This window comes from Halictus rubicundus, chromosome 7 (assembly GCF_050948215.1).
Source record: "Halictus rubicundus isolate RS-2024b chromosome 7, iyHalRubi1_principal, whole genome shotgun sequence".
Lineage (NCBI taxonomy): Eukaryota > Metazoa > Arthropoda > Insecta > Hymenoptera > Halictidae > Halictus > Halictus rubicundus.
Window position 1 is genome coordinate 1157276 of NC_135155.1, and position 27908 is coordinate 1185183.

The window sequence follows — 27908 nt, forward strand, 5'->3', positions numbered from 1 at the left end:
ATTGTCAATTGTCTAATTGGTGTTGGAACTTGCTTTGACATCCACTTGAAAAATGATCCATTTTATTGAGTAAACGAAACTAGGTTCATTTAATAGTTGTATTTCTGTTGCAAGTAATATTTGTAATAAGCTTTTTTCTAATGTGTTAAAAATAAATATTGTACAATATCAGACATATGTTCGTATGTATTGTATGCACTATACAATAGATACGATGTGCGTACATACGTAGAATCGGGTATCGAGACGTTACACTGAAGACGCGTGTACATTAAAATATGGATAAAACCGCTTCTCGAATTCCACCGGCATATTCGTCATCGAGGCTACCCCCGGGGCACAGATTCTTTTTTTCAAAGTTGCGGAATGCTCGTGGTATGCAGGTATGAAATGCAGGGTGCCGCGGGGCGAGCACACGATCCTGTCGTTGGTGCAGATCAGGCTGTAAGTTGTAAGCTGTAAGCTGAAAGGGACGAAAGGAGATGGCTGGAGAGAGGGAAGGGGTGGCGCCGTGTCGGTGAAGGGCGGAGGGCGGAAGGCCGGAGGACGGAGGACCGGAGGACGGAGGATCGGAGGACGGAGGACCGGAGGACCGGAGGACGGAGGACTGGAGGAGGGAACGCGGAGAGCGGAGAGCAGAGGTATCAAAAGGAGAAGCGGGAGAAACGGAAGAAGAGAGAGAAGAGGGTGATGAGAGGAATAGAGGGCCTAGCGAGGTTACGATACGACCCTGTTGAACGTGGTCCCATCACGGACTCTTGGTCGGTAGTAGAATCGACCTTGAGTGGCGCATTATGCCTCGTCCTTGTTGGAATTTCTGGGACCGCTACTGGCCCATCAGCCGGGTCTCTGATCATCTAAAAGCAGCCACGATGGGTCTTGATATATGTCTCCACCGTTTCCGAAGGCACGCGTCTTGCCAGTCACGATGGGACTAATTTTTCATCTAATCCTTCTGGACATTATCGGATTCTTTAACCAATAATTTACTGTTTCTGCATACAGAACTTTACAAACAATGCCATGATTATCTATCGAGCAACTGCTAGTTGGGATTCGAAGAATTCCAACTATCGCTTTGTAAAGAATATCGAGATATCAACAAATTTATTGTAGACTGGCACAAACTTGCATATTACGAAACGGTTCCAGAATTTGAATATTTACAGGGGCATATCGCACATTTGCAACGACACTAATACAACTCGAAAAAATCATTTTTCCACGAGAAGCGAGACTGAGAAAGAAGAAATTGTTTTCGAATGTGATTAGACAGTTTTTTGTTAATTAGATTTACGAACAAGAAAAATAATGCTCATAAACTAGGAACAAGTACCTACATGCACCTGTTCGCAACGTTACTCAGGGCACAACGGTGCCAGGAAGCGCACAAATCAAGAGGAATAACTTACAAGAATTAGAAAAAGTTATTCTCGACCGGCCAAATTCTAAAGATAAGCGAACGATTGGTGTATACGGGCAAATGAATATGACACATCTTTAATCTCAAACAATGATAATATATGTTTTACTGCCATATCTGAAATATCTATAATGTTTTACCAACATATCTAAAAACAAAAGAAGTGCCTTCAAGAGAAAGAAATGCACTTTCTATAGCTTTTTTGCACAAGATTCTACTATGATTTTTTTTGCTTTCTAGAGTCAGTTAAAGTTAAAACGGCCATTGTTGCTTCAATGTTGCATAACTCGAACAAAAAATCGCACTATGTTCGACAACCAGGTTTTTCGCACAGGAAAGCAGGCGCTTTCAAGCGATGTTAACAAGATTTATCAAAACAATTTATCTCACCCCATGTGATGCCTGGAAGTTGAACAAAATTTTTAATAACTGTCAGTATTTTTTATAACGCTATAACTGTAATAAAAAGCAACGTATCTGAAAAGTTGGAAAGGCATCTGAAAGTAGAGATTTCAAGCTTTCAAATGATTTTTTAACGATATGGACACAACAATTTTTGCCAGAGTTATGATCACTTGAAATTGACCCAATTTCTCGGGTTCGTGGAGGTGATACTTTAATTTTTTTGAGGAGTATATATTGAAGTTTGTGCATGTGTAAATACTGTTAAACGTTTGTTTGAAACACTTTTTCGTCAGATTAAGGGAAGTTACTATTGGAAGGGATATTTAGTGATGCTCATAACAGTATTCGAGGAACTACTGGCACTCGATGCGAAACCACGATTACATTCTTCAGATGATATAAACTAAATATTCCAGTTATACTAACATTCATTCTCCTTCAATTACTTCCAAGTATCTATCATTCACAGCTCAATTATTTTATGATCACATCAGACATATGATATACGGTTGATTCATGCCATACTGATATGTATCACGTAAACAGCTGATAATATTTAGTTCGGGCACTTCTAGGCATCTAAACTTTTAAGGATTGTATAAAGCAATGTTTACAGATTAAAAATCAGTAAGAAAAAAACAGGAGTTTTGTGGCGTAAAAAATTCTATGATATACAGGATGTCCCAAAATATTCTCCACGGCTTCGTTCAGGAGTTATTAACGAAAAACACGGACCAATCAGAGCGCGGCAATGCGAGCGGATTGCGACTCGACGAGAAGTCTCGCTGAGCGTGGCGTTGGCATTGAACGAGCCGGAATCCATCCACTGTAGCCGCGCTATGATTGGTCTGCGTTTTTCGTTAATAACTCCTTAACAAATCTGCGGAAAACATTTTCGCAAAGTAAAAAGTTACTTCAAACCGAGCTTAGGAATCGCCGCTTTCAAGGAAGTACAATATTTTTAGAACATCCTGTATATTGATTTTCCGAAAGAAAATATTGTATATTATTTTCGATTGTTTATTCTATCAAAACCACCGAAGAGTACAAAACGGGAAGCCATACAATTACTCTATACACCTACCTTTACATCCTATGTATGTTTTCATCTCCTTTTTATATACAAAACTTGTAAGAAAATCACATCTTTAACACAAGTTTTTCGACATTTCGCTTGGGCACGAGAATAGGTTACCTTCAAGTATCTCTTTGTTAAATATTACTTTGTATTTATAATATGTCCCAAATGCCTAGCCGATAAAAGTTCCAGAGCTATCCCCACTGCCGCGGAGTATACCCCGTGAGGGACCGCGAACCGAGACCTCTACAGCTTCGCTGTCCTTTTCTACGTCCGGCGTGGATCAAAGAATAGTATCTCCTGGCCGATGTATGTCCCTCACTAGACCCGCTTCTTGGACATATATCAAGTGAGCACTGTATAGGCAGAATTCACTGTAGTGGTACCGACAGTTTTCGCGAATATCTCGGAAACTAAACGAGACCGCCGTTAACATGCACAGGAAAAAGTTGTTAAAAATATTCAGATTTATGAGGTATTTAAAAATCATCGAAATCGGAGTGAAGAGGTAGCTCTTCTGCAGTTTCGTCCCATTTTGTGTTACAGTTTGTTTTGCTTTTCAGTTACTACGTAAAGGATGAAGAAAGAAGCTGAATGATGCGAAGAAACGCTTGACCCAAATATCCGTTCTAATTGTGAAATAATATTTCGCGTATCGTGACTCTGTAATTAGTGTCATTATTATTATGAAATTTGCAGCTTTGTGGAAGAGGAATTTGTTTGTATCTTGTAGAAACCATATATATTAGATAATAGGCATATGTGTATGAAGAGGTACATAACAGGTACAATCAGCTAAAAATATCGTGGTTGACCGTGAGAGAATGAAAACTCTTTTCAGAACAAAATTACGCTACAGCAGAACCGTGATCTAAAAAAATGCATATAGAAATACTTGGTAAGACACAATTACGGCTGCTACAGTATACACCTGTGTATTATATGTAAATATGTATTTGATTTTATTCGAACGTTTTATACATGAACGTATAATAAACCAATAAAATTATATTATAAATAAATTAATTAATTAAACTAATTCACAGACGCAGAAGTATGTATGACTATGCGAGTATATATAGCATATTTGAGTATTTTGGGAGATGTATGCATGTCACGAACGCAGAAATATACATATATATTTTTTAAACTTCAAAGTTATCGGGACTGTTTTCAATCTAACTACAGGGTGTCCCGGTTTTTTTCAGCAAAACTACGAAAGCATATTCTACAAGCAAAAATAAGAAAAAAATGTTGTTTAAAGTTGGGTTAGAAACGCTTCGTTACAAAGTTATAAGCAAATGAAATTTAATTTGGTAACAGCGGATTATTAGATGAATACCAGCGTGTTCCTCGTTTGAAAACACTCTTGGCATTTTCACCACGATTTCTTGTCCTAACAGATGTTGTGGTAAAAGTGACACTGATATTGAATCACTTTGTAATAAAGCGTTTCTAACCGAACTTCAAATAACATTTTTTTCTTATTTCTATTTGTAGAATATGCTCCCGTAGTTTGCTCCATTGTATGCTCCAGTATCGTTTCTCCTTCACTAACCAATACCGTTTATCAGTCTCTACAAGAAAGTATTAACCCTAAAAAAAAGAAAGGAAAATGACGTGAACGAACTGAAGTGTCCAATGGACACATGTAAGAAAAAAATTGAAATGTGTGGGTACTTATATCAGAGGTCGGCAAGATCGAGCGCATTTCGGCCGATTTTCGAGGGCTACGCCCCCTTGTTCCGGCCGCGCGTCTCGTTCCCTGTGACGGTCATAGTTCTCGAGCCACCTCAGGCGCGTACCGCATGAACTGCGCGTGGCGCATTAGGGCGACACCCGTATCAATAGATTTCCACATTACCGAGGAGGTACTATTGTCAATTTTTTTATACTAAAAAACATATTTTTCTTTTATATTCAATTATCTACGATGGAATAATACAAGCGTTCATAAAATGTCAGAAAGTCTGGAAAAATATCTCCAAATAAAAATGTCGTTAAGTTTTGATATTCAAAATGTGTCCGATGAACCTGTTCTTTTGTGGATTAAAAACAGGAATGAACATCCAGAAATTGATATTTTAGAATATATTTGAATTTCGCTACAGCACAGACATTCCAACTCGATTTTCGACTCTCGATTTATTTGTATATGTAGAATCAACGCGCAGTTGCTAGAACCGACTATGATGTCAAAGATATCGTATATTTTGCACTTGAAATGGACATAATGTATAATATCTAATAAGATTCCAAATTATTTATCTAAAGCAATTAAATAAAATGAATAATTCCTCTCAAAACAATTTGTTAACCTAAGCGTGCAGTTACTGTTTCCGAGTTATTTCTAAACGTAAAAAATCCTACAATAGTTTATGAAATTTAATGTTTTTAGAGTTATTTGTTACTTGTTAAAATAATTCTTGTCTGAGCCCAGTAGTCACCAACCCGACTCTATGCATTACCTCTAGCATCACCTGTATGGATTCAAATAATTTCCTTGTGTATGTAGAAAAAGTTGGATCAGTAAAAGAGTTTAGTCATTGATTTACCTCTATACGGTATCTGCCCCTACCTCACCACCCTTAAACCGTCGAAAGAATTCACGGGTCTCAGGCTTCTCGCGTATTTCTCGGTCCACACTATGATTGTGGGAGGAGACAGCGCAGACGCTATCGAGTACGTGCTGATTCGCTCACCTTGCGCAAAAGAAGGACTTATTTTTCCACATTCCTCACCCGCACCCGCACCCGCACCCACATCCTGCTCCTTCCACCCTCCTTATACCTTTATTTCTTCTTGTAGTAGACATACGCACCGTTAATATCGAAGCATGTGACTAAAATTTTGGCAGCACAATTACTTATTAGAAAAAATCAGTGACTCCCTTTTTGTGAATATTTACCCACACGAGTAAACAAATTGCCATGTGATATTTATTAATTAATTGATGATGATTAATTGTTTATAGAACAGAAAACCAACGCAGAAACGACAGCAGCAGTAATGATCCTGCAACAGATCCACATTATCAAACTCGAAACAATACCGAATTGACAGGTTTGTTTGAACTGCCATTTAAAAGAGTAGTAGCTAGTCGTGAATTCTGTGTCTTATGTCGATCGACGAGGCAACTGATTCTCATACCATTAGAAGCATGCCTCCAGGCGTTTACGCAAAAAAGGATTTATATCCCGAAAGGCGACCGATGTTGCTCTACACACATTATTAGAAAACGATTTTACACTGACGAGCTTTGCTCTTTACGTATTCATTCTATGTATAGTGCAGTGGAAGCTAGTGAAGTTTCTTTGTTTTTGGACCAGTTGGCTTGGAATGTGGATTCTTCTTTATTTGGTAAAATATCGGATGGTTCCATAAATGGCCTTAATTGGAACAATATTGAAAAGCTAGAAAACATGTTGAAAAGTATGAGAGACGAAATCACGAACTGTGAAACAAACAGTAACTATATTTTTATTTAAACTCAGAAGTGGCAGTTCTAACGTAATGATTAAAAATATATTCGGTCTGCAACATGAACAACACGTGTCAGAATATTTCCATCAAATAATTAACGCATTTGAAAAGGATATTTTAGCAAATCACTTCGTAATAAATGAAAAATTCAGAGCCGATCTCATTTTAAATGAAACAGCGTACGCCCCAAGGAAACCTTTTGAAATAGAAGATTCTCAATTAGTAGACATTTTTGATGGAACATATGTTAGACATGAAAAAAGTAAAAATAATGTATATCAGAGGAAATCATGTTCTGGACGGAAGAAAACATCATTATGTAAACCGTTTACAATTTGTGCAACAAATCTTATGTACAGGTAAGCACATGCTTTAAGACTATTCTTTACCCATCTTGTATATGTATAATATTACTATATGTAAAATTATATACAACTTATGTAATATTATGTACAGGTATCTATCAATTAACCCAGGCAATATGCTATCTAGCGGTATTAATGAGGGATGATAATATTTTAAATATTGAAGTTATTTTAAATATTAAAGGAAACTAACAATATTATAAGGGTGAAAGTTCATTCGAGTTATATTAATCGCAAAAGTTATCAATGCTACATTGAATATGTCCCACATTCGATTAGTTATACCGCTATTACACGATATACATGTGACTGTGCTAATAGCAACAGAACAATAGGTTGCTGTTGTCATGTCGCTACGATTATTTACTATTTATCTCATGGGCGATTTAAATTGAAAATTGTAAAACCATCGGAAATATTAACCAAGATATATGATGTAACACATACTGTACCAGTAATTAAATAGTGACGAAGATTGAATAAATCTATATTATGATTCCTAAAGTTCTCTTTTACACCTACGTAATGTCTATTTATAAATTCGGGAAGATAAGAATAGAATATAATACGATGCGTCGCGTTTAAAAAGGAATAATTGATCAAGGAGGGACTTAATCTCCTATAAAAATTGTTAATTAGTGTCGTAAGAAACATTGCACAATACATTATACTATTGTAATGGCGTAATTTAATTTATTTTTCAATATTTAACCATGATCCACCAATCCGATCATCTTGAAACTTTTGTATATATTAGATAGGTAACAGAACATTGTTCTTGAATTTTTTGGAAGTGGTCACTCGAAGAGTTGCTTGCAACCCCCATATAAAAATTAAATAATATTTTCTACCCTTAATAATTTGATCACAATTGTGAAAAAAATATATGATATGAAGGAGGTAAATTCGAATATTTTCGTTTTTCTGCCATCTGAATATCTTAATTAACAATCGAGAAAAAAATGATACAGTTAAGGGTATTTACCCTCATATTACCCTTAAATGAAGGGCTAGGGACTTAAAATTTTGGGTGATTATCTTGCAACCTAAAACCATTGTTTTCCACACAATACCAATAAAAATTGTGGCCGGGGCCGCTGGACCATTTTTATTCTGCTAGGCCCTTACTTCCATTTGAGTATTTCTATAGAACCATTTGGGAACCAACCAGAACCTCTTCTTTCTTATTATGTATACTTCAGTACTTATTACTGCAATTGCAGAATCTAATAGTAGCTACGGCCTTTTGCGGCATCTCAATATTTAAGAACCAAAAGCCGTAGAAAGACCCAAGGGTTTGATACCCAAGATATATTTAAAAAAGAATTTTCACTTTCGAGACAGTAAAATTCAATTTTCGAGGAGTGCGAACATGGAAGATATGTGTCTCATGCTTTGTATGTACTTCGGATCTCGTTATAATAGATCTGACGGGATTTTCATTGGAAAAACCCATAATGATCGATGGTGATGTAAAGTCATTACTTGACAAGAATGATGCATCTATCTACGAAGTTTAACAGGTGTATTCAAGGCTACTACTCGCAAATAAATTAAAGGGTATAGCCGGATAAGGAGGTCAAAAGTGTCCTGGAGTCGAAGTATATGGTCGATGGGTCATTCGATAGGACATTAAGAAAAAACATACTGTGTAAAATTTCAACCTCATATCTACATCGGAAGAGTAGTTATGTGGTAAAATCGAAACATCAGTTTTTGGCCTATTTTCCCTAGTTAATGATGTTTAGAAATTCTGAGAAAAATCTGAGACATGTCAAGCACCCAAGCACATTCTCTGCAATTTGTTTCAGATTTTTTAATTGAGAATCTTGCTTGTACAAAATCAAAAACCTCCAAAAAATTGAAAAAATGCAGATTTCACATAGAAGTTCTAGAGATACAAAATCTATATTTTTACAATATCGATATATTGTTATAATTATTGTTCACGAATATTTTCAGATTTTAGAGTTTGATGCGTGATAGATAAAAAAAAAAAAATAAAAACCGATTTTTCGCGAAAATCTCGTTTTCACCAAAATAGGCAGAAATTGCAAATAATAACGAAGATTTTGAATTAAAAGGATGCATAACTAGAAATTGATGAAATAACAATTGTTCTAAGATTATTTTTTTGCGTATTCTACCTTAAAATATTTTTTAAATATTTAAATATTACTTCTAAAAGAATTCTACAAAAATACCATTGATTATTATATGGTCAGAAATTACAAAAAAAAAATTAATCGAATAAAAAAAAAGTAGACGTGTGCCGGGCGCGGACCTAGTATAAGCATGTCCACAGTTGAACGCCTAGCGCGCTGAGCCATTTTTTTTACAAAGCGTTTATTGTGCCAAAGAAAATACATATGTACAAGGAGGTACAGTTATATTAAACATTAAAAAAAGTATAACAAGTAAAATATATCCGAAGAACTAAACTAAAGTACCGGAAGTCCGGTCACGCACTGTTTATTTACATTTGTGCATGTTTATTTACATTTGTTAGAAATGATTATCACATTTGTGTGTAATTTCTAAATATATTCTTATCTTAGGGTTAATCTGAGCCAGGTAAGCTTTAGCGTTACCTTGCGTTTAAGGTTAATACTTAAATTACACGGTTGCTTTTCCACGGGTCTTTGGCAATGCTATTGCCTGTCTGTCTATTCCACGTTACAATGTAAACGTGTTGGGGTAACGGGGAATAAAATAATAAAAATGACCTAGTGATGAAACTAAGGTGAAAGCTTACAACGACTAAATGACGGGTTCCCCTTTCCGCTGGGGAGTCATATCCCGGTCTTTTGAGTGACCACCGGGGATACTGTCCGCTAGGTTCTCGAGGGCTGCTCTCGGTCAATGATTTCTTATGAACTATTTTCTTAATGCTAGTGTGCTGGATATAGCCACCACTATTTTTCCGTGTTTCTTTTGTGTTCGTCTTCTGTGTCGTATTTAGTGAGTTTGTAGCGGAATCGCATGTCTGGATCGTCCAGTCTTATGTTACTGTTATATATTATTGTTTTATTGTAATTTTTCTTTTGTAGTGGTATATTCTTGGGTGTCCGTGAGTGTTTTGTAGGAGTCCTGCGTTGTCTAAGTGTCTGAAAGCTTCTGGTAGTATGTATTCTGTCTGTCTCGTTTTTTCAAAGTATTGGGGGTTGACGTAGGATGAGCTGGATATAAGGCTATTATTTTGTATTTTTCATGTATTTGCCCAGTGATTTCTTACTAGTTTTATCATGTGAAGGTCTACTGGGGTTATTTCTGCTCTACGCATAGGACTGTGGTTACTGGTGTATTTAGTGTAATTAGATTTGGGTGTTATGTATGCGTTTAGACATGCTCTGAGACATCTGCGTTCGAATAAACGGATCTTCTCCATGGTGATGTTACACCATATGGGAATGTCATATGTTATAATTGGTTTTATTAACAATTCGTAGCATGGGAGTTTGACTTCGGTGTCGAGTTCTTTGGAATAGAAGATCCGTTTATTCGCTGCGAACGTCTTTTGCGCTTTGGTTATTTCTATATTTATATGGTCGTTATAGTTCAATTTAAAATCTAAGTGCACGCCTAAATAATAAACAACCTGTTTGTGTGGAATTTTATTGTTTGCGTCTCTGTTGTCCTGTAGATGAAAATGTTTGGCGTTCGTACGCAAGTCCCCGTTTGCGTCTGAAATCTTTGAAATGTATGGTCTGAATAGGATTGTCTTGCATTTGTTTGTATTTATTTTTGATTTCCACGTGTTGAAGTAATCTTGAATTTTGTTAAATAGTTCTTGCAGTTATATTTTTAAATTTGATGATTTTTTATCACTGATGTATATTAATAGATCGTCTGTGGCTGCTATGACTGCTTTCGGGTTGTCGTTATTTAGGTCGAACATTAGTAACAGATCGCTCATATGCAGGGTGGCAGTCTATAAATGTCCGAGCAAATATTTCATAACGGGTTGAAGTTACAATAAAGTTTAATAAGACAAATTTGCACGGTTTTAAGTCTGCTATAATGTGCATGTAAAATATATTTTTCTCCTCGTCACCTTTGCGAGTTATGAAGGTCACCATTGTTTTTTAAAATTCATACCCCCATTTTTTTACACATTCATGAAGTAGGAGTCATTTACAGTCAAAATCACATTTGATAAAAAATTGATATTATGCATTGTTTACGAAATAGTCGGCATCTGAGGTATCGAAGAATTAAACTGGATTGTAAGTATTTTTGAATTTGATTCGGAATTTCAAAGAGGTTGCGAAAGTATACAAATAATTTTTTATGAAACATTTATTATTAATTCATAAATTGCTCGAAACTTGTACCATCATGGTCGCTACAGAAAGGCTATCGTTCAAAAAGTTGATCACAACATGCGTATTGTGTGCTGAAGCACTATCTTGTCGGAAAATGTTGTTTAAACAAAAATTGATAATGCAGAAGATCATATAAGTATTCTAGAAAAATTGTGTGGAATTTTCGTATCGATAATCACCGGATTAAGTATGCGTGTTATGTCGACTTTCCATATCATAATTTGGAAAAGAACACTTATTTATCACATAATATTTTGAAATCTCTTACGTCTAACATAATGACTTTCAATTTGCTGAACTGCTGGTTATAAGAAAATATTTGGATGTAGCTTACAGGTCGAAATGTTAGTCATCTACATGTATTCAATGAATGTGTTTTCAATTGCTGAAAAGTTTGATATGCTTGAAGTGTGGTATTTAAGTGATCGCAATAGAAATGAAGCACAATTATTTTACCAACAAAAGTATCCAGAAGAATACCAAACAGTCGTGTGTTTAGAAGAATTGAAGATAATTTACGTCGGAATGGATCATTAACAAGGCAAGGGCGTATAAACAGAATACTAGACGAAGAGAACGAAACAAATGTGCTATTAAGTTTCATTGAAAACAGCCGTACATCCATAAGAAGAGTAGCACTTAATTTAGGATTAGCACGAACTTACCTGCATGCTATATTAAAAACGCATAAATTGAAACCGTATCGTGACAATTTAGTACAATCCTTACACGAAGGAGACGCAGATCGCAGATTAACATTCTGTCACTGGCTTCGATTAAATTATCACAGTAATATTCATTTTCTTAAAAAGATATTGTTGTCAGATAAATCTTGTTTTTCAAATTGTGGTATGGAAAATCGATAGAACACGCATACTTGGCCCGATGTGAAATCACATACGACAAGAGATAGAAGTTTTCGACGTACGAGGGTGGTCTGAAAAGTTTCCGACCTCAACACGAAGATGGCAGTATTCGTCGACAAAAGTACTGGAGCGTGTTTGTGCATGCTTTGACAGGTATTCACCAAAATTTCAGCCATTTCGGACGCTCAGTTATTGTTTAACAGTCGTTTGAGTAAGTTGCTGTGAGTGTTTTTGTGAAAATGGAAAAACTCGAGTATCGAGCTGTGATTAAATATTTATTTTTGAAAGGCAATACGCCTACGCAAATCAAAGAAGAGTTAGACGCTGTATACGGGAACTCTGCACCATCATTTAACACCGTGAAATTTTGGGCAGCTGAATTTAAACGTGGCCGTACCAGCTTGGGTGACGATGAACGTTCGGGACGCCCAAAAACTGCAACCAGTGACGATAAAACCGCTAAAATTCACGAAATGGTGCTAGACAACCGTCGAATTAAAGTTAGAGAGATAGAAGAGGCCATGAATATATCCAAAGAACGTGTTTGTCACATATTGAATGAAGATTTAGGCATGAGAAAGCTGTCTGCGCGTTGGGTGCCGCGTTTCGAACATTTCGATCGCTCTTTTGGCGCAATTTAGGCGCAATAAATCAGAGTTTTGGCGCCGGCTAATTACAGTTGATGAAACTTGGATACACCGTTACACTCCCGAATCAAAAATGCAGTCAAAACAGTGGACTGCTTATGGGGAATCGGCGCCAAAAAAAGGCAAAGGCTGTTCCTTCGGCTGGGAAAGTGATGGCGACTGTTTTCTAGGACAGTCGTGGAGTTATCTTCATTGATTATCTTCAAAAAGGGAAAACCCGTTACAGGAGCATACTACGCATCATTACTTGACAGGCTGAAGGCAGAAATTGCGGAAAAACGGCCACATTTGCAGAAAAAAATATTGTTCCACCAAGACAATGCGCCGTCTCACACCTCAACGATTGCCATGGGAAAAATCCACGAATTACGGTTTGAACAGCTTAATCACCCACCTTACTCACCAGATCTAGCTCCAAGCGACTTCTTTTTGTTCCCCAAGTTAAAAGTTGCACTCGGAGGACAGAGATTTTCATCAAACGAGGAAGCCATCACCTTTGTAAATAGCTATTTTGCAGAGAAAGGCGGCAAGTACTATTTGGACAGGCTGGAGAGATGGGAGCATCACTGGGAGAAGTGTATAGACTTACAAGGAGACTATGTAGAGAAATAAAAATAATTTTGAGGAAAAAATGCCTTATATCTTTGTTAGGTCGGAAACTTTTCAGACCACCCTCGTACATACTCGTATATAGATTTTCAGTGAACGTATGCACAGTGGTCGGAAATCGCCAAAACGTGGCCAAAAAAGGAAGGAGTATTCTAATTTAGTTCAAAATTGATACTCTGGGATTGTTCGGGTCGCTGATTATGAATCTGATATAAAAACTACAAAAAACAAAATGGCGGATGTGTAACACAAAAAATTATTGGGCTCTTTCGAAAATTAGTAATCCCATACTTCTCGTGCTATTGAATATGAATCTGATGTCAAAATTACAAAAAACAAAATGGCGGATTCAATATGGTGGACGCGTATGTGAAAAAATGATTTAATTTCCACAAATATTTGGTAATAGAATGTTTTCGGTAACTCTGATTACGAATCTGAACTTAAAATTTCAAGAAACAAAACGATTTCAATTTTTAATTAATTCTTTTCAAATTTTCAAGTTAAAATTTTGTTAATAGAATGATTTACCGAAATTTGATTAAATGTTTCGTAAAGTTAGTTTTGTGTAGTTTATATGCAATAGAGGTTATACATGAAAATGCTTTTGTTAAATTAAACCTAAGGGATGCTATTATAATTAACAAAATGAATATTAAAATAATAGATAAAAAATTATATCAAATGAAGGACAAAGAATAGAAAAATATATTCAAACTAATGAGTCTATTAACAGAACCATACAATGCCTACTTAACAAATTTTATTATATCTCCTTAATTTCTCTAGTAAATATGTTGTACCTAGTACCGTGTTACCCTTGCGTGACAAAAACTGATCGCATGACCAAAGTGGCACCTAGTGGCAGCTACTTTTACAAAATAATATAAGATAAAAGTATCACTACACGTCTAATCAAGAATTTTTGGAGAATATTGTGGAATGTCCAACTTTTAATATACACATACATCTTTAAAATCTGCGCATCAAACTTTATTTTTGTCTGTATACATTATAAACACTAATTAATATAAATCCCATATTATTATTATGCATAATACTTACTTCCAGGAACAGAAAAAAATCTTTTCTCTTGTTGGTAAATGTTATCCTTGTGAGAAATTCATTTCGATCACTTATGACAGTTATCAATGAGAGAAGTTCATTTCGATCGCTTATAACAGTTATTTATGAAGGGTAATAGTTATGCAACTTTCAAATAGTATACATACAATTATTTAATAAATTTTTTATTCATAAAATTAATTGCTATAATCAAAATTTAATGTGACAAACATAAGTTTTTCCAAATTTTCTCTTGACAAATTACACCGCAAATCATTTAACGTTAATTTTAGAGCAGAAAAGGTTTGTTCAACGGTAACCTGAGTTGCCGGCACAGCGTGAAGTATGTATGCACGCTAGTTTTGATAAATACGGGAGTCTATATTTCTAATTTTCCTAGTTGAAAAAATTTTGAAACATTTTTTTTAGATTTCGTGTTGTTCTTATGGTCTGTTGATTCGTCGTGCTGTACAAAACCTCCTTAATGAATTTTACAGGCTTGCTCCATCCGAAAAAGAGTGGACAACTCAGTAATTAAATAAGTAACTGAAATGAATTTTCTCATCAATAATTATTATAAACAAGTAAAAAAATTCGATCGTCGATTACTGTTATGAGCGATCGAAATAAATTTCTTTCATTGATAACTGTTATGAGTGATCGAAATGAACTTTTCTCATGGATAACTGTTAGGAGTAATCGAAAAGAACTTCTCTCATTGATAAGTGTTATGAGTGATCGAAATGAACTTCTCTCATCGATAACTGCTTTGAGCAATCGAAACAGTTTTTCTTCATCGATAATAGTTATCGAGGATGGTCCAATTTTTATTTGTAACCAGAAAGTATAAAAATCGATATTTTTTAATCATTTTGTTCTTCGAATTTTTTTCTTTATATTTTTGTAGATTATCTTAAATTTCTACAATAATCAACTTTTTATTAATGATTTTTATTGTAGAAAATTTTAGAATAACTGTTATTTTTGGTCCCTGATTTTTTATGGTCATCTTAATGGTGACAGATATTTGAAATTCTTGTAAACAACTTTACAAGAACATTTAAGCGATATTTCATTATCCGTTTTTCCAAATATTATTTATCAACAAGGTGGTGCTCCAGCACACAATACGCGTGCTGCAGGGGTATGAATTTTAAAAAACAATGGTGACCTTCATAACTCGCAAAGGTGACGAGTAGAAAAATATATTTTACATGCACATTATAGCAGACTTAAAACCGTGCAAATTTGTCTTATTAAACTTTCTTGTAACTTCAACCAGTTATGAAATATTTGCTCGGACATTTATAGACTGGCACCCTGCATAAACTAAACAGGACGGAGGAATTGACAGCACCTTGTTGTAAACCATTCCGGACTTTAAATGTTATTGTCGATGTGTTATGGCCTTCGGAGACCTGCAACTTCTTTTCGTGAACCATGTTCCAATCATTTTAGTGAAGTGTGGGGGAAGTGTTTTTTTATTAGTTTGAAAAAGGGACCAATTTCGTGATTTCGTGGACAGTTGAGTGCTTTCGTCTGAATCCAAATTGTGTTTCGAGTATAAGGTTGTTATATTTTTACAGTTGGCATCTATTGCGTTATTTATTGTGATTTCGAAAACTTTGCTAATATTTGGCAGGAGATTTATTGGGCGGTAGCTTGCAAGGTTACTGTCGTATTTTCCTTTCTTTTTTAAAGCTCGCTGTTTTCGGGGTGAAGAAGTCTGTTGGAGTTGAATCAAAGTTTGAGTTTTCTGCTTTGTTTGCGTCGGAGAATGTGCAAATCGTTCTGTCGTTTCGTCTGTCTTCGTCTATTTCCGTTTTTAGTGTGTTTATTTTTTGTTCGATTATGTTAGATAGTTGAGGTTTACCCTTGTGGTTGTTTTGCATGTGGGCTTTCTCATAATGTACTCCTAAGACTTTTAATTTATCGTTATGTCTATGATTTGAAGGTTGTCGTCGTCGTCTGTTTGTACGTTGTTACTGTTTATGTTTGCGTTTTCTATCATTTCTGTGTTGGTGTTATGTAGTCCTAGTGTGTTTATGTTGTTCCGTTCTTTTGGGCGGAATATTGTGTTTATACATGGATATAATTCTTTTGGTTTGTGTGTTGAAACGATTTTTTAATTTACCCATTTTTTGTGTGTCGAGGGGTGCTTTGGTTATGTTTACTTTTTTTAATAGATTTGATGTTGGGTTGAACCGCTTTGTGTTTTTGCTATTTTTTAGAATTTGTTTTAACAGCCGGGCCGTTTGCGGATCCTCCAGGATACTGACTATTTTGCTGCATTGCGCTCTCAAATTTTTTATTGCGTCCGGGAGAGCAATATTGTCAATTGAGGGTGAAATATTTATCTTGTCCGTTGCAGTGCTTTCCTTGTAAGCCGGCTGGCTGAGAGCTGCATTTGTTGGGGCGCACGCTCCGCGTTAGGCAGCGCATTCACGGTCAATTGTTTGTCTTTTAGCACTCACTTTTTACTAATCGGTACACGCACTAATCGGTGATAATGATGGAACTATTGAACTACACATTGTTATCCACTATTAGGGTTTTTGTCTTTAAGTGTACACTGCGTTATATGTCATTCGTGTCTGCCCCTTTTTGGCACTTTATACACTTTTTCGCTTAACTACCCCGCGAGTACCTTAACCCCTTAACGCACAGTTTAAAAAAAAAACCGGCCAAAAAAAAATCAATTTTTGATATACTGCGCTTTTGTTCCATGGAAAAAGGCTATATTTTATTCCTGAATAAATAAGTGTTATAGCTTACAATCCCATCTAAATGATGAATATCAATAAAACGATTTTTTTTTCTTTGCTTTCACATTGTTATTTTCAATTGTCGATTATATTCGAGTGTGAAAAATTATAGCAGCATAAAATACAACGCCGCTCGAATTATCTCGAGTGTGCACAGTTTGGCCTGTTTAGCGCGCTCTGGGCACGTCTTACCTCTACGAGGGTTCGAGAGCAACCAACGAGCTGAGCCATCCGGGTTGTTCGGGGTATCTTCATACTTCCAGATGTAATGCGCTGATGCAGTGGAAATACTAATTAAATTGTATTTTTCGGTTTTTCTTCCATTCACATCCTAATCCTCACGCACAGGATTAAGTTGGCGTATGAGATCTTTCGTTATCGATTCGTTCTTTTCGAGGTAAATATTACGTTTAGCGGATCCAGCTCAAATGAACTTAACCTTGCCATATGCTGTCAAGGTCATCCCCCTGGGTAACCTTCAAATAGCTTCAACCGTCGCTCGTTGTTTATTGAAAGTTACGAGATATTAACAAAAATAAATCGAAAATGGTCGAAAATAAGGAATATAGTTTTTTCATACGGGGCTTCATTTTCGAGAAAATCGAGTTTGAAAATTCGTTAGGTAGGCGTGTACTTAGACAGAGTCTGCTTTGTTCGTTCAGTCTAGCCCGCAATTTCCATTGCTGCTTGCATCTGTAAACAGTATCGTTTAGGAAATGGTATGACTTTAATTAATAACAAGGAGTCTCTACATTGTTTATAAATACAAGCGAATAAAGTAGACTCTGTCTAAGTGCACGCGTACCTAACGAATTTTCAAACTCTATTTTCTCGAAAATGAAGCTCCCTATGAAAAAAACTATATTCCTTATTTTCGACTAGATTTTATATGAGTTGTACCCCGATTTCCCAAACGCAACATATATGCGAGATCTTGATTTTGGCGTGTATTATCAAGGACACTCTCCGAAATAACCTCCGAAAGGCTTGAGCCGTCTCTACCTGTTCCATAAAAAGTTATTAACAAAATACTTTTCATAGATAGAACGTACTTTATCCATACTGGGTCCATATTTAAAAAGCACGGGTGTCAGCATGGGTGTGTACGTGTAGTATACGGTTGACGTGTCGAAAAGCTACAATTTCACCGATTTGGTGTTTGTTGGGATAAGTGGGGCGAGGGGGTGGAGGACCGGTCAGACTATACATACAAAAATCCCGCGAAATGCGGAAGAATGCAAGCGTTAGCCCCCTCCCCCGCCCCAACTGGAACTATACCTTCTCTTTGAAATCTTGTGTATTACTTGTAACGTTTATATATTACATCAGACGTCGCAACTTTTTTTTGGATGCGAGTAGTAGTAGTAGTAGTAGTAGTAGTAGTAATAGTGCGCGAAAAAGAATGGAAGAAAGGGGGAAGATGAAGGGGCAGGTGGGTAGGGGGGGGGGATTGGAATGCAGCCGAGTGAGGAATTCCGACCCCTCCCGCATATTTATCTGAACGCTGCTCGCCACGCCGCACAGTGCGGACAAGTCGGCACATCTCACTACATTTTTATTTGACGATGTACGAAAATTTCCTTTGGCAGAACTCTTTATTAGCAGGAAATGCATATTATTATTCATTTAAAAATCATTTAACAATTTTTTTTATGCATAAAAATCATTTTTTTTCAACTTATTAATTTTATTGTTAAATTTAATTTTTTGTGACTAATTACCATTGCATATGCATTAGTAACCAAATTTAGATTTTTGTAAAAAAATTTGGCCATGGAGGCACTCTCTAAAGTGCCAAAAATCGAAAAATGTTATATTAACTGTAAATGAGTGTGCAATAATAATTCTGTGTAATGGAAAGTGCTTACCAAGGAATATGCATTCTTTATACATTTAATAAAGTAGATTTATTTTTTGTACAAATTTTCAACGGTGGTTTTTTAATTGCATATAAAACTTCAGATTAACATAAAACAAAAACGGCAAAATATATCCTGAGATTCATGCATATTCGGATACATTACTTATTATAGTTTAAGAATTTCATAGTTTTGTCCGCGACTTTTTGCGACTCTCAATTTTATAAACTTTTTAAGAAGTGTCCATACCTTTCCTTTAGGATCTATCGTGGAAAATTTGTTATTTTCTTTTTAAATGTATTAGTTATATTGCTAAATTTCATTTTCTGTGAATAATTAACAATAAGTATACATTTGTAAACAAATTTGGTTGTAAAAAATTTTGCCATTTGTTCGCCACAGTAACAGTGGGGAATTTACTGGGAAAGTCCAATATTCGTGTATATCACGATATGAAATACATTTCTTTTGCAAAACATGCGTATTAGGATGGAAATTGTTAATAATAATCATATAATAACCATTTTTATGCATAATACAATTTTGCAATAATTATATATCAATCATGTATTTTTAATTTGTTTTTAATATATGTTTTATAACTATTGAAAAAGTAATAAGAATGTAAGGATAGATCGAAATGTGCAAGATCACGAGAGTCAATGACTTTGAGTCGCAATCAAAGTACTGAGAATGACTCGGATAGCGAAGCAGCAGCAGCATGCTCGGATAGCATTTTGTTGAGTTTATTCATTTTATTCACTAGTATCATAATGTTGAAGTTCGCGGTTACTTCTTCGTTCTGGTTACTTTCCCCAGAGGGCACCTCGGGGGTTTCCCCGGCGCTACCGAGCCCGATGGCTTGCCGTTGGTTGTTTAGTCGTACACCAAGAGTTTTCCTAACGTGCGCACGTGCTCGACCACACAGTTGTTGAATACTTTGTTACATAATAAATTATATATTTATAAATATCGTGTTGTCTCTCCGTGGCTACGCCTGATACACGAAACCAAAAATTAACACATAATTTGTTTAAGTTTATTATTGTTAATTTTACATATGGTTCATTTATTATTAATTTTGTTCTAAACTTGTCAGTTTTAAAAAATAAATTTGTTAATTTTTAATAATAAATTTTTTTTTCTAAAAAATTTTTTTTTGTTAAAATTATAAACTATATTGGTAAATATAATTGTCTGTAAAAAATTTCCTCTATATATGCATTAATAACCGAACTACGAGAAGTGCCGAAAACAGGCGATTTGTCCGCATTGTGCGCCGGGCCGTGGTGCTCCGCTCGAAGTCACGGAACCTCGTTTATAGCGCACCAACGAAAATATATGCCAAACCACAGCCCACAGTCCACAATGCGTGCATAGATCTATCTAAGAATGTTCATCGTGTTTTATAATTAAATCCAGACAAGAATGTTTCAAGTTCTTGATTTGAACGATGTTCAGTTAACAATAAGAGTAGAACTGGAGGAATGTCACCTTTACTTCCAGTTAGACTTTACCAGGCTAATTTCATATATTGTTCAATTTCGTATAGAGATATCGCATACTTCTTACGGTAAAATTTGCTTTACCAACACAACTAGACGTAGGTTTTACGATGCTTGTTGAAACGAGGACATTTTCCGGTCATTATTCAATGAGATTTCTGCAAGTACTGCTACAAAAATCTGTAATCGCGTAAGAATATAATAAACAGCTACAATCTATTTATGTCATATTGTAAATATAGTAGACCGTAGAGTTCATGGTTGTGTACTCACAGTAGTTCTAATTACCGTGATTTACCGTGATTACCGTAATTTTAACTAATTCGTTAAAAACCTTTAACGTGGTTGGGTATTAATTTGTTTTATATTTAAGGGAAGATACTTTACAACTGTAGCCGTCAATGGATTTTTATTATCTACACGTACACCAATTGGGTATTGAAATTCTCGAAAACGTCTTATAAAACATGTAACTTGAGAAATAAAGTGTCAATCCCATTTTCACGAGTGGACATTTCTCTTAAAAAGACTATACCCGGGTTTGGGGGTCAAATCTGCCCTCGGCGGTATTTTTTTCTAATTTGAGCCCTTTTTTCTAATTTGATTCCATAGCCTACCAAAAAAGAGACAAAGTTTTAACCCGATACCTCATCTGTAAGGGTAGTTACAGAGGAAAATCGAAAACCCAGTTTTTGGTCCATTTTCCCCATTTAATGACAATTTAAAATTCTGAAAAAAATCTGACATATTTCGGACACCAAGCCACATATTTTGAATCCTTTTCAGATTTTTTCGTTGCAAACTCTGGTTGTAAAAATCGAAAAAATCTGAAAAAAATCGAAAAAATGCAGATTTCATATGGAAATCGAAGAAACACTAGAACAGAATTAATTTAGTAATGAGATATTGTCCTAAGTATTATGCTCAATTTTTTTCAAATTCCTGCGTTTGGTGCGTCATAGTCATTTGCGTCATAGCAAAATAAAAACCACTTTTTTCGGCATTTTTTCCGTGAAAACTATAATTATCGTACAAATATATTATGGGATATTAAACATTCCTAAGTTCAGAGAAACATCGTCCAGACTTCGAAGGTACGTGCAACAGCGCCGGTTGGTGCAGCGGCTATGGTCTCCGACTGCGAAACCGCTGAAGACTTTTTGGACCAGATTTGAATGCGGTCTCGGGCCAATTTTTTTTTTTCGTTAATCAGATGTTTTTTCGATTTCTAACCGTTACGTCATTGTAAAAACATTTTTTAACGATGTTTAAACTATTTTTTAATAATTTTTCGGAAAAATATTTTTGGAGTACTTTCGGCCTTTAGTCATTTACGGGCTGTATTACTTATCTGCTTAACATTTTTTTACATGGAATAGGGGATTGATTATTTTTGTGACAGAAAGTATATACATGAAGTATTTTTAGGAATACTTATCTTATGGCGTTTTCAGTCTTCGTTGCTATCTTCGTCAATTGCCGGTGTTATTTGGTCGTTATTGAAAATTCTAGTGAGTATCTGTGCTGGCCGAACTATGTCTGTGACGTATCGAGCATAAGATAAATAATAAATGATAGCAGCTACATGTGAGCAACATCCAATAGTGCGATTACCATTAGCACGTTCACAACAATACCGTTTTATACCGGAATGACCAGTTGAGTTTGGTATATAACCTATGTAGCATTTGTACGTTTTGCGGTTGATATGTCGCGATTTTACTTCGAATTTTACAATATTATTATTTTCTATTAAATAACGGACATTAATTTTATTATCGTGTTCATCCATTGTCTAGGCCAAATACGAAACAGCTTGAGATAATTAGTATGATCCCATGAAAAGTATATTCAAATCGTCTTCTGTCATTTCCGGAAAATCAAAAATATCGGTGGAAGATATGTTTTTAAACGGCGTTTTTCTGCGACAGCTGCCCGTTGCTCGTCAAAAATATAATAAAAAACAGCAAAGACTATTGGAACACCTCAATAAAGCAATGTCCACGGCTCGATTGTTTCAGTTAAATGCCCAAAGTCCTGAATCGAAAATGTCCTTCATCAGGAATTTTTACAGACAACAATGGTTATAGTTGTCCGAAGCATAAACCTCGTTTTCATAATATCCCTAATAATATTTTTACTTGACAGAAACAGATACAACAATACCTCCCGACCCCAATATAACATTACATTTATTATTAACAATAAGTAATGTACCGACTAAAGATAAAAGATTTAATAGACAAGTCGATGCACTTATTCCATGTAAAAAAATGTTAAGTAGATAAGTAATACAGCCCGTAGATAACTAAAGGCCGAAAGTACTCCAAAAATATTTTTCCGGAAAATTATTAAAAAATAGTTTAAACATAGTTAAATCATGTTTTTACAACAGTGTAACAATAATCTACGGTTAGAAATCGAAAAAACATCTGATTAAACAAAAAAAAAATTGGACAGGGGCGGGATACGCACCTGGTCCAAAAAGTCTTCAGCGGTTCCGCAGTCGGAGACCATAGCTACTGCACCAACCGGCGCCGTTGAAAGTACCTTCGAAATATTGGGATATATCCTGCGTAGTATAATTGTCGTTTTTTGTATTACGCAATTTTTAAAGTATGGACGATGTTTCTCTGAACTTAGGGATGTTTAATATTACATAATATATTTTTACGATAATTATAACTTAGTTTTTCACGGAAAAGAAGCTGAAAAAAGTGGTTTTTATTTTTTCCTACTATGACGCACCAATCGCAGGAATTTGAAAAAAATTGAGCATAATACTTAGGACAATATCTCATTGCTAAATTAATTCTGTTCTAATGTCTCTTCGATTTCCATATGAAATCTGCATTTTTTCGATGTTTTTCGTGTTTTTCGAATTTTACAGCCAGAGTTTGCAACGGAAAAATCTGAAAACGATTCAAAGTATGCGGTTTGGTGTCCGAAATGTGTCAGATTTTTTTCAGAATTTTAAATTGTCATTAAATGGAGAAAATGGGCCAAAAACTGGATTTTCGATTTTCCTCTATAACTACCCTTACATATGAGGTATCGGGCTAAAAAACTTTGTCTCTTTTTTGGTAGGCTATCGAATGGCTCAAATTAGAAAAATATACCGCCGGGGGCACATTTGACCCCCAAACCCGGCTATGTAGCCTTTCTTTCGACACATTCCTGTTCACATAAATTCGATAAGATCACTCCGAATAGAAAAGTTATCAGATCAATTAATCCAAGAAATATCAGGAGGGAAATGAATGTTTTCTATGTACTTTAACACTAGAACTACCAGTCAAAATGACTGGTGTGACAACTTTATTTTAAAATTCCTACTTCATGTTATATTTTTTCTCCGCAATGATGTAATGTGACTTTTGCAGGGATAGCTAAAGGAATAATATAATAAACTTTAATTTTGTTTTCTTAATTTAAAATAAAAGTAATTTTTTATCATGGCTACTTATACCAGTACCAGTCAATTTGACTGGTGTCAACTTATTGAACCGTATGGTATGAAGGGAAGGACCACAACAACCGACAATTTTTTTACAAGCTTGGACCAACGCTTGGACGGTGAGACAAGGCTTAGCTGGGAGACAACGCTGGAGGGAAAAGATGAGATGCCGACCTTTTCCCGATTGCTGGATTTCCTGAGGGCACGCTTGCGGTCTTTGACCGTATCCTCGCTACCCTATGCAACTTGCTCGCCACCGCCGCCTCATCGCACCTTACGGTTCCATCTGACGACGGAAGGCCCCCCACTCCAACTACTGGAAGACGGGCCCCCACTCCACCGGCAGCTCCTCGCGGGACATCTCGCCGGCCGAAGGTGCACGCCGTGACGGGAACACCCGGAAACTCGCGATGCCGTCTCTACCGCAAGGATCACTTTGTCCTTTACTGTCCCTCGTTTAAAAGCTGTACACCCCCGGAGAGGAGGAAATTGGTAACAGAACACAGTCTCTGCTTCAACTGTTTGTCTAATCACCACGTACGCGATTGTAAATCGAGTAAGCGTTGCCAAACCTGCGTAGGCAAGCATCATACTGCCCTTCGTATCCCTCACGAGAGTACTCCCTCTGAGTACAATGCCGAAGCGTCATCCTCCGTGTCCAAACCTATCGCTAAAATAGTTAATTGTACGCGGATGAACCAAACCCTCATTCTAGCTACCGCGATCGTGGGGATAGAGGTCTACCCGGGCGAAAGAATCTTTGTCCGCGCTTTAATTGACCCGTGTTCCGAAGTCTGCTTGATCGGGGAAAGCATCGTGCAACGATACAAACTACCTCGCAAACCCTTCAATTTACCGCTGGAAGGAGTCGATTCGATGCGAAGTCGACCTCGAGGAAAAGTGAATTTGACCGTGTCATCGCGATTAGACCACACGGTCTCATACTCGGTAGACGCCGTCATTCTCCCTCGGCTATCGTCTTACGAGCCACCTACCACGGCCGGTACCAATGCATGGTCTCACCTCGCGAACCTTGAAATGGCTGACCCGGAAATCACCTCGCGACAACCCATCGAGCTTTTGCTTGGAGCCGATGTCTACGCGTTAATTCTCCGCGAAGGTCTGCGGAAGGGCACGGCGGGCGCTCCCATCGCCCAAGCTACCACACTGGGCTGGATTGTTACCGGACCGCTGGGAGAATCCGAAATTTCTCCGTCAAACCCTCGTCCGATCGTCCTGCATTTTGCCGTCGACGATGACATCAGCACCCTGCTGCAAAAATTCTGGTCCTTGGAGGAAGTAGTCGCTGCCCCCTCCTCTACTGAGTTGACCGCTGATGAAGACGAGTGCAAAAATCACTTTGCCCGTACTTACACGCGTGACCGTACGGGGCGATACATCGTCCGGCTTCCGTTTAAGAGTGCTCTCTCGTTGCTAGGCGACTCTCGACGGACAGCTGCCGTGATGCTTTCTAAACTAGAGAGACGTTTCTTAAATGCTGCGGACTTTGCCGAGAAGTACCGCCTCTTTTTAGATGAGTATCTCCAGCTAAATCACATGGAAATCGCTACAGGGATTAGAGAAAACTCCAAAAATTTCTATCTCCCGCATCACGGCGTCTGGCGAGAATCAAGCACCACGACCAAGCTACGCGTCGTTTTCAATGGCTCTAGTAAGACGACAACCGGAGTCTCGCTGAATGATATCCTACATTCTGGCCCCAATTTGTTGCCGGAGATTCCGGATCTTTTGCTCCGTTGGCGTTGCCACGCTATAGTCTTCGCCGCCGATATGGAGAAGATGTATCGGCAAATCTGGCTCGCTGACGAGGATCGCGACGCCCAACGCATCCTGTGGCGCCGTGATTCAGACGGCGAGGTGGACGAGTATCGACTCCGGACGGTCACGTACGGTCTAGCTTGCGCTCCCTACCTGGCTATGCGTACAATACGTCAACTCAGTCTCGACGAGGGGAGTCGTTTTCCGCTGGCTACCGCCTGTTTACAGTCCGACGTTTACATGGACGATGTGCTCTCAGAAGCCTCGACTATCGATGAGGCTTTGGCAATCCAGGGACAATTAATTGCTGCGCCCAAGGCGGGCGGCTTCACCCTGAGGAAATGGACCTCCAATGACTCTAGGTTGCTTGACCACCTCTCAGCGGAACACGTCGCCTCCTCGGGGGAACGCCCATTCGAGAGCATCCTTTCTTTACTGGGACTAAGGTGGCAGCCTGTGGGAGACTTCTTTCTTTTCAATCTGAAACCGCGTGACACTCAGGCAATGATCACTAATCGACAGGTTTTGAAGGAAATGGCTTCGGTCTACGATCCTCTCGGGTTTTTGGCGCCGGTCACTGTTACAGCAAAAATATTTCTCCAGACGCTCTGGCTCTTGAAACTCGATTGGGACGACCCCCTGCCCCCCGCTCATGCTAAATACTGGGCGACCTACTCGCACAGTCTCGCGAAGGATTCACACGAAGGTCATTGTATGATATGTCATTGAAGAGGTCTTCACCCCTACTATTAAATCACGATAAAAATATATATAGTTCCATTAAAAATAATTGATGACCTTGATATTTAGAAAAAAATTACCTTGAAAAAAGTTTTTTCCGAATCATTACATTGCCCCTTCGGTTAGGATAATATTGTCCTATAACGTTTTTTTCTATTACTAACACTAAGCGAGATATTAAAGGTGGTCAAGTTAGCTGGGACACCCTGTATATACACATACAGGGTCTACCCGTTAAGTTTTGTCACCATTTTTAGGCATTTCCGGTAGTACAATTAAAAAATGTTTTAGACCAAAGTTTATCAGTACTTGGTGAGCTACGTGTTCGCATATTCTTAAATCTCAAAAAATGCTTTTTACGTAAAAAATTAAAGGTCACCTTGACTTTTTTAAATGGCACCATATGTTTTGCACATCATGGGATTGTTGCTGATATTTAGACGAATTCAATAGCGTATTATACTATGACTTTGAAATTACCTCAAACTTGAACATTTTGTGCGAATGTAATTTTAATGAAAAATTATTTCTTACAAAATAAATCATGTTACATCAGATGTTCGAACTGCGATCCATATTCTATGATACAAGACTCCGCTCTTTGTATTAGATTTTTCGTTTTCGCCATAATTAGGGCGTCTCGGTTTATGTTTACTTTCGTCGCTTCCCATATTATGTTTGTATTTATCACATACGCTTCAGAATCATCAGTTTGTCATCGTGTCATCGATCTAATCAGCTTATTAGCAGTATTGTTTCAGTCGTAGTTTAGTGTATCACGATTTGATCTTTCAGTTTTCAAATACAGAAAGATGTAATATGTTATCTATTGTCAATGAATGTGGAAAAAGTGCACGCACGGCGGAAAGATTGTACAAAGAACAATTTCCAAATTGGATTTGTTATCTTCAAAAATCATTGCTTTTACGTGGTAAATTTCCTGATGGGAACCATCCTAGTCTCAGTAGACCCGTCACAAATGAAGACAATGCAATATTAGTGCTAAGTTATTTTGAAGCCAATCTGCACGTATCTCTTCAACAGGTTGCAAAAGAATTGAATATATCAGTCACAAGTATTAATAGAATTACGAAAAGATACAAATATCATCCATTTAAAATGACATTAGTTCAAGAACTGCATGTTACTGATGGCCAGCTGCGATTAGAAGATCTGGCGTGGCTAGTTGCTACTAATAATGGGGATCTTGAAAATGAAAATTATGTGGACAGACGAAACTAAAACAAATAATGGTGTTTTCAATCGCCGAAATCAACGTTATTGGTCACGAGAATCCACACTGGACGCGAGATCGCAGCTTTCAAACTAAAATTAGTGTCAATGTTTGGTGTAGTATTTTAAATGGTCATTAATGAATGAAAAAATGAACATTAGGAACGATATGTACCTCCAATAAGAAGGGTGTCCTGCCCACAATACTAATATAATTACGGGATATCTTAATAACACGTTTAGAAATCGTTGGCCACCGCGTTCTCCGGATCTGTCTCCGTTGGATTTTAATCTTTGGGGATA

General features: G+C 36.9%; 1 protein-coding gene across 13 annotated transcripts in view; it reads right to left on the reverse strand.

Moving 5' to 3' along the window:
- The window catches only part of LOC143355912 (protein kibra-like), a 247416-nt gene that overhangs the window by 44885 nt on the left and 174623 nt on the right, over positions 1 to 27908 (reverse strand). The gene's annotated exons all lie outside the window — the stretch shown is intronic.